The following is a 6,707-nucleotide window of genomic DNA, read 5'->3' as shown; positions in this document are numbered from 1 at the left end:
TATATGGCATGTAGCATAAGAATGTTTATCGTAAGCACTAGAAAGAGTGTGATAGAACTTACATACAACTACAGGGCGCAAATTTAATGCTCTATCTCTGTCAAGGCCCTTAGCTGTACGTGATACAAGGTCTAGATGACTTTTTAAAAACCCAAACCTCCATTATTTACCAGGAAACCCCTCTTTGAATGGGTTCGGCCTCCCTTGATAGATTTGAGCAACTATGGATTTGAGTTGTATCAACTCTAGCCCATGTCCCAATTTAGCCATCTCTTTACACCACTCAACCACCTCGGCCTCCTCCTCTTCAGTCATAACTGTAAGAGGCCCTCTACGTTTTGTGTGAGTCAGTTCATTTTTCCAATAATGTATTGATGAAGGAGGAATACTTTGTTTTTTTGCAGATGCCTAAACTAAATATCCATTAAACTCTATGCCATCAATTGAAACTAACATTTCTTCTTTTTCTCAACCTCTTATAGCGTTGATCGTTTTATTTGAACTTGACCCTTGGATTGTTGTTGACGGTTGCTTTGTGGGTGATGGTGTGACAACATCAGCTTTAGTTTCATGGTCATCCTTAACAACGTTTCTTGGGGCATTGTTGACATTCACATCACCTGTCCTGTCCTCATCTGAAAAAGGGCATCCTAGTTGGGCACCCCTTGTCATTTTCTTGCCACTTCTCCTTGTACAAGCAACATAACTAACTCTTGCCATAGATGCAACAACCTGCAGAATTATTGCATGCATTTAGTTAAGAATATTTGAAAATTATGCTTTCATACAAGCCAAAAACATTTCTGCTTTATTACAGGGAATTATCAATATGTATGTTAGTATCCTTGAAAAATCAAATCTAAAGAATGAATTTTTTGTATGTCTTCAAAATTATCAGTGATTGTTGTTTTGATAACTTGTTTTTACACTTAAAATACCATGACTATATTTATACTTGGAAACTACTGCCAATTTCCACCTTCTTCTGGTACTATGAGAAGACCCCTATACTTATTGCTGACTGTAATGCTTCATAAACTTCTGCATTGCTTGTTTTCTTTGGCATTATCCTGGTTCCTTTTCTGGTTAAGATGTTGATCTAGTAGTTATTGTTGTTTGAATTAATTTGTTTAGCATCATGTTTATCATTATTGTTATTCATAGTGACCACAAACATCCTAGGTTTGGATTGGGAAGACATGGTAATTTTGCAAGTTGTTTGGCTGCTGAGGTTAGCCTTAGCTGTGTTTTTGGACCTATTTATAAAGTGCATTGGCTTACTATTTTTTCAATTAAATTTAATCCTTAAATGTTGAAAACTATAAAGTATGACACTTTTGGATACACTCACAGACATCCTAGGAATTTCAACTAAACAAAGTGATCTTTCTGCTTAAGATGTTGATCTGGTTTAGTTCTTTTTTATAAAATGTTATTTGAATTAAATTGTTTAGCCTCATGTTTGTCAATATTGTTTAGTTTCATTAGGTTTCTAAGTACCAAGATCTGAACAATATTTATATTTTCTTTGAGACAAGTTAGTTTATTGTTAGGTTGCATGACAGCTGATTCAATGCTACACCGTTTTCATTCCTTTTGATATCATTATCATATCTGCCTCTACTCACATATTTGCATGCTTTTAGTATTGAATTTTCCCAAAAGATATTTTGGGTTTCTACATTCTTGTCATCGGAGCAGACCCATCTATTTATTGTTTATTGTAATGCTTCATAAACTTATGCATTGCTTTTTTTCCATGGGTTTCCACCTTCTTCTGGTACTATGAGCAGACTCCTCTACTTATTGTTGACTTTAATGCTTCATAAACTTATGCATTTCTTGTTTTCTTTGGGGCTATCAATGAATTCTCATTTGGGTTCTTTGGCAACTTAGAGACCTAATGTCAATACTGTTGTTATTCCAATAACTAACACTCTTTAGATGTGAAGGAAGCTATAGGAGGAATTTCAGCTATAAAAAGTGTCACTTGGTTCCTTTTCTTGTTAAGATGTTGATTTGGATTGTCTATCACATGTTGATTTTTGGACTTATTTTTCCTCAAGAAAAAAGTTTAATGAAATATTTATTTTCAATAAAACAAGAAATGAATGTCTATGGTTTGAGAATTAGAATATGTAGTTGTCAGTTCAATTTAATGTTTATCTCCATGATTTTTGTTCTTTTTCATCTGTAGCTAGCCATACTAGGCAATACTCTTCATTATGGTTGTCATATTTTCCAATCAACTTTAAAATGATTTAGAATATAGAAAAATAGAAAAAATATATATTTTAATGAAAATGAAACTGTATGAATTGAAATAAAAATTGTGAGAAATGAAAATAAAACTGTAAGAAAAATGTGTTGTAATTGAAATAACTAATCTAAATACACTATCAAATGTTCTGTGATGGTTTGTCTCCAGGGCTGGTGAATAGTTTGAATGTTAAACATGCAACTTCAACAGTGGTTGAACTTCTTTTATAGTTTTTTGCACTTGAATTTAATTGATGGCAAGGATGGACATGGATTGCAATATCTTCATTTTGAATGTGTGATATGGATTGATTTGGATGTGATCTAATGGCTGAGAATTTGTTTTTTGTTGATCCATGTGCTTTGATATGTTTTAATGGGAAATCAAATGGGTTGGATGTCATTTATTGAACACAATGGGTTTAAATGTTGAACAACACAATAGTTATGGATGACATACATTCACTTTTATTATGTGCAGGTATGGATATTTATTTGGGATACATAGCTTTAGTTCTAATGAATAGGGGTTGAAGTGACTACTACTATGTACTTCTGGAAAAAACCATTTTGGAAGGATTTATGGTTTTATCTATTTTATAGTTGGGTCAATATGATTTGTACTCTTAAGTATTAAGATACTATTTATGGACAGTTGTGGGCCCAGCTAATGTTTTGGGAAAATTTGGACATAAAATAAAGCACATTTGCACTTAATGTTATTTATTTTTGTTTAAATATTGGTTGCATCTCTTAATTTTTGGTGGCTTGGTGGGACTAGTACTATATCAACTTCTGGTCCTGCACAACATTAGACATCTCTCCCCTATATAGAGGAACATTTACATTTAGTTCAAGAAATTTATTGTGAGAATAGATTGGGTGATGGTACTTATGGAGGCAAGGTTGGTCTGTTTTGGTTTAAGCATCTCAATTCTTAGTCAGATGGAGTAGTGTGCTCCTTGAAATGAGTCAATCCCTACAAAAATATGGAGTTTCCATCAATGAATTGGCGTTCTCTTTTCTATATCTTCTGGATAACATGAGTAAGCTAGATAATAACTTTGATATTCGCTAGATAATAACTTTGATCTTAAGACAAATAATTATAGGAATGTTGCTGCAACATAAGAGGCAACTAGATGTTTTGGAACTTGTTGACGGTGCTGGACCCTCCAACATTAGGGGATCTCCCTGGTATGAAGTCCCAACTAGACCTCACACTTTTTGGTGTAGGAATCCAATTCGATACGATGGCCTGGTTTCCATTATATTAAAGATATGCATTAGCTCTTGCTTTTTAGCACATGAGAGTGATCTGATTTGTCTAAGAACATCGAGGTTCACGTGCTTGGTGAGTGCTAGTGTTACTTGTGTCAAGGTTCTTTCACTACACAGAGAGAGGGTGGAAGTGAGTCTCCAGTCGAAAGGGAGGAAGTCCCAAATCTGTCGGAGACATAAATCACAATAGGACATGCATAGCTTCCAGAGGAGCAGTCCATAGGGATGCGGCAGTCACAACACACAAGGGAAGATAGAACATACAACACCCAGCGGGACAGTCCGCGCGATTACGACAGTCATTATAACAAGTTTACGTGAAAGGTTTTGTCTGATGCCCGAGAAGGTAACCAACACAGGCATGACAACATTAACAACTTATAAAACACATTTTCATAAATATATGTATTAGAAAAACTGAATGAGTTCAATTGTTTAAGATAGGTTAAAGAAACATGTATTACAAGTGTTTAAGATTAATCTTACAAACAGTTACAACACGTGTGAAAACATGTTGGCATGTTAGCATGCTTCTGAATTAAGCGAAAGTTCAAAGACACATCAATACACCATACATCACTAACCCTGTAGGAGGGGTGTTGGAGACACTGTTCCCTCCTCAAAGAAAAGATTACAGACTCTCAAGGCTATGTGGGAGGAGCCAAGGTGAAAAAGTCCTTTGCATGTACAAATGAGGGGGTATTTATAGCCAAGGGTAAAACTGGCCCTTGTGACTGTTCGACTTCCCTGATGACTATTTGATTATTTCACTGTTCATCTTTACATGACTCTTCATATGACATGTAGGTCTCTTAGACTTCCACTTTACATTACATTTATTTACATAGTATGGCCCACAATAGTGATTTGGCCGACATGGCTCATGACATGACTCGACATGATAGTGTTGGTATGTTCATGTTGTTTCTAGTGTGCATGTTGAGTTGCAGTGCTTCTGAGTGATGGATGTCCTCTTGGTGTATCACAGCTTCACCTCTGCATGGTGAGGTGTGCAGAGTCTTCGATGCTCATTGGGGTTCGCTTGATGTCATATGTGCACGTTGTTCCTTGCTTTTACTTTGGCATGCTTGACATGTCTATCCGTTTGTGAAACTATCTCCTTGCATGTTCATCCGTTCATCCGTTTGCGAACACATCTTCACATGGTCGTCCGTTCGCGAACACATCTCCTCGCATGCATTGTTTTTTCGTCCGTTAGCGAACACATCTCCTCGCATGCATCGTTTGTTCGTCCATTCGTGAACACATCTTTTTGCAAGTACTCTCCTTGTTCATCCCATTCGACATCGCGTCATGTCTATTCATGTACCTGTATCTGTAATCACTCATGATGAGACAACATCAAATCCTTAAACCTCCTAGTCAACCATGATGCATGATCATTCATTTTTCACATGCGGGTGACTGGGAGAGAGGACAAAGCTGTGAAAATTCACAGGGAAAGTTTTAAGATGGGATGCGAGCTCTGGGCACTGTTGGTGAAAGTTGTGCATAAATCACTAGGAGATTGAGATGGACAATCCAAATCGGAAGTGACTATCCAAGGGATCTGGCTCGGCAAGAGGGAAAATCTGCGTAATTTCCGGAGGGAAGCAGTGCGGGTAGCTGAGGGGCTTGAACAAAAAAATCTGTAATTCATGGAGAGAGCTGGTTGCGAGTTTGAGGAGGCTTGGCAGCAAAAACTATGCAATTCCTAGAGGGAGCTTGCAATGGGTTGCGATATGGTTTGGAAACAAAAACTGCGCAATTCTTGGACAGAGCTGGCAGCAGGTTGCGGGGTTGCTGGAGAAAAAAATTGTGCAATTGTTGGAAGGATGATCTGCTGAACACCTCTGCATAGTTTTTGAGCTGAGTGGGATGTTGGGCTCCTAAGGGTATTCCTTAGAAATCTGTGCAATTTTCTGGGTGAGCAGCCGACTGGTTGACTGGGTAGTTGGCTGGAAAAATGGTGCAATTCCTGGAGGGAGATAGGGATGGGCACTTGATGTCTGTCTGATCTGTCTGCACAGCTTACTCAGTTAGCGGAGCGGGAAAGGTTTGCAACTTTTGTGCAATTTTTGAGGGGTGTGAATCTCGGGGTCACTACCGGGTTAAACTCTCTGGTTGACCAACAAGAGGGTTGGTTGATCAGTTTGTGGGAAACGTAGATTGAAATGGCTTGTTGGATATTTCTGCGCTATTCTGGGTGATATCTGGTCAAGTCAATTGTAGGGTGAAGGTTCGACTGTTAGAGGTAGATTTAGTAGTCAGAGATTCAACAAAATGATTAAGTGTGTGAGCAAGTGAATTTGTGCATACACATCTTTGTGAACACACACTCAACATAACTTGACGACAAGGCGCCTCAAACCATCAAGAAAACATATACCCAACATGACTAACTGGTGGTGTGAGCGACAAGCGCGATGCTTGTGATATATTGTTGAATGACCACGACGACGCTTGTGTGACAGTTCATACAAAATTATGTGTGAGTGCGATAGATGTGTACTTGGCAAACACAACTCAAACATAACCTTCAACATCACCAGAACAAGGTCACAAGCATGACATAACAATCAACATGCGGAAGACGACAGTTGGTAGAACAAGTGAAAAAGAAGCAAGACATGTAGAACAAACACATGAGATGAATTTTAGTTTTGCACACATGCATGTTACTGAGGGCTAGATGAGATGACAATGAAAAGCAGTCCTGCAAACTCAACTACGAGGTGTACTTTGTAAGATGTTCTTTACTTACCATACTTACCCTCAAGATGATCATGCATATGACGGAGTTTGAATGCAGTCCTGATATTTTCCATTACTCGGTTCCTTGGTCCTTCTCCTCAACTCCTTGGAAGCAATTTCAGCATGTCACCTTTTCTTGTAGTCACTGAGAGGTAGATCAGCGCAATTTCAGCGGACAATGACTGCGGCCAGAATGAGGCCTCGGGAGACCCGTCTGCGTAGTTTCTGCATGCAAGAGCAACAAGACAACTTAGAAACAACTACGTAATTTTGAGGCTCAAAGCACTACTGTAGGAATGGGGTCTTGGGAGGACACCTCTACATAATTTATGAGTGCAGTGCAGTTGAACCGCTCTACACATTTCTGGAGAGCAGTGCTGGCTAGGGCCTTTGTGGGCTGCGGGGTTTTAACA

This window comes from Pinus tabuliformis, chromosome J (assembly GCF_031772625.1).
Source record: "Pinus tabuliformis cultivar Carrire ecotype Pingquan chromosome J, CPIR1, whole genome shotgun sequence".
Taxonomy (NCBI): Eukaryota; Viridiplantae; Streptophyta; class Pinopsida; order Pinales; family Pinaceae; genus Pinus; species Pinus tabuliformis.
Note: the sequence above shows the minus strand (reverse complement) of the source record.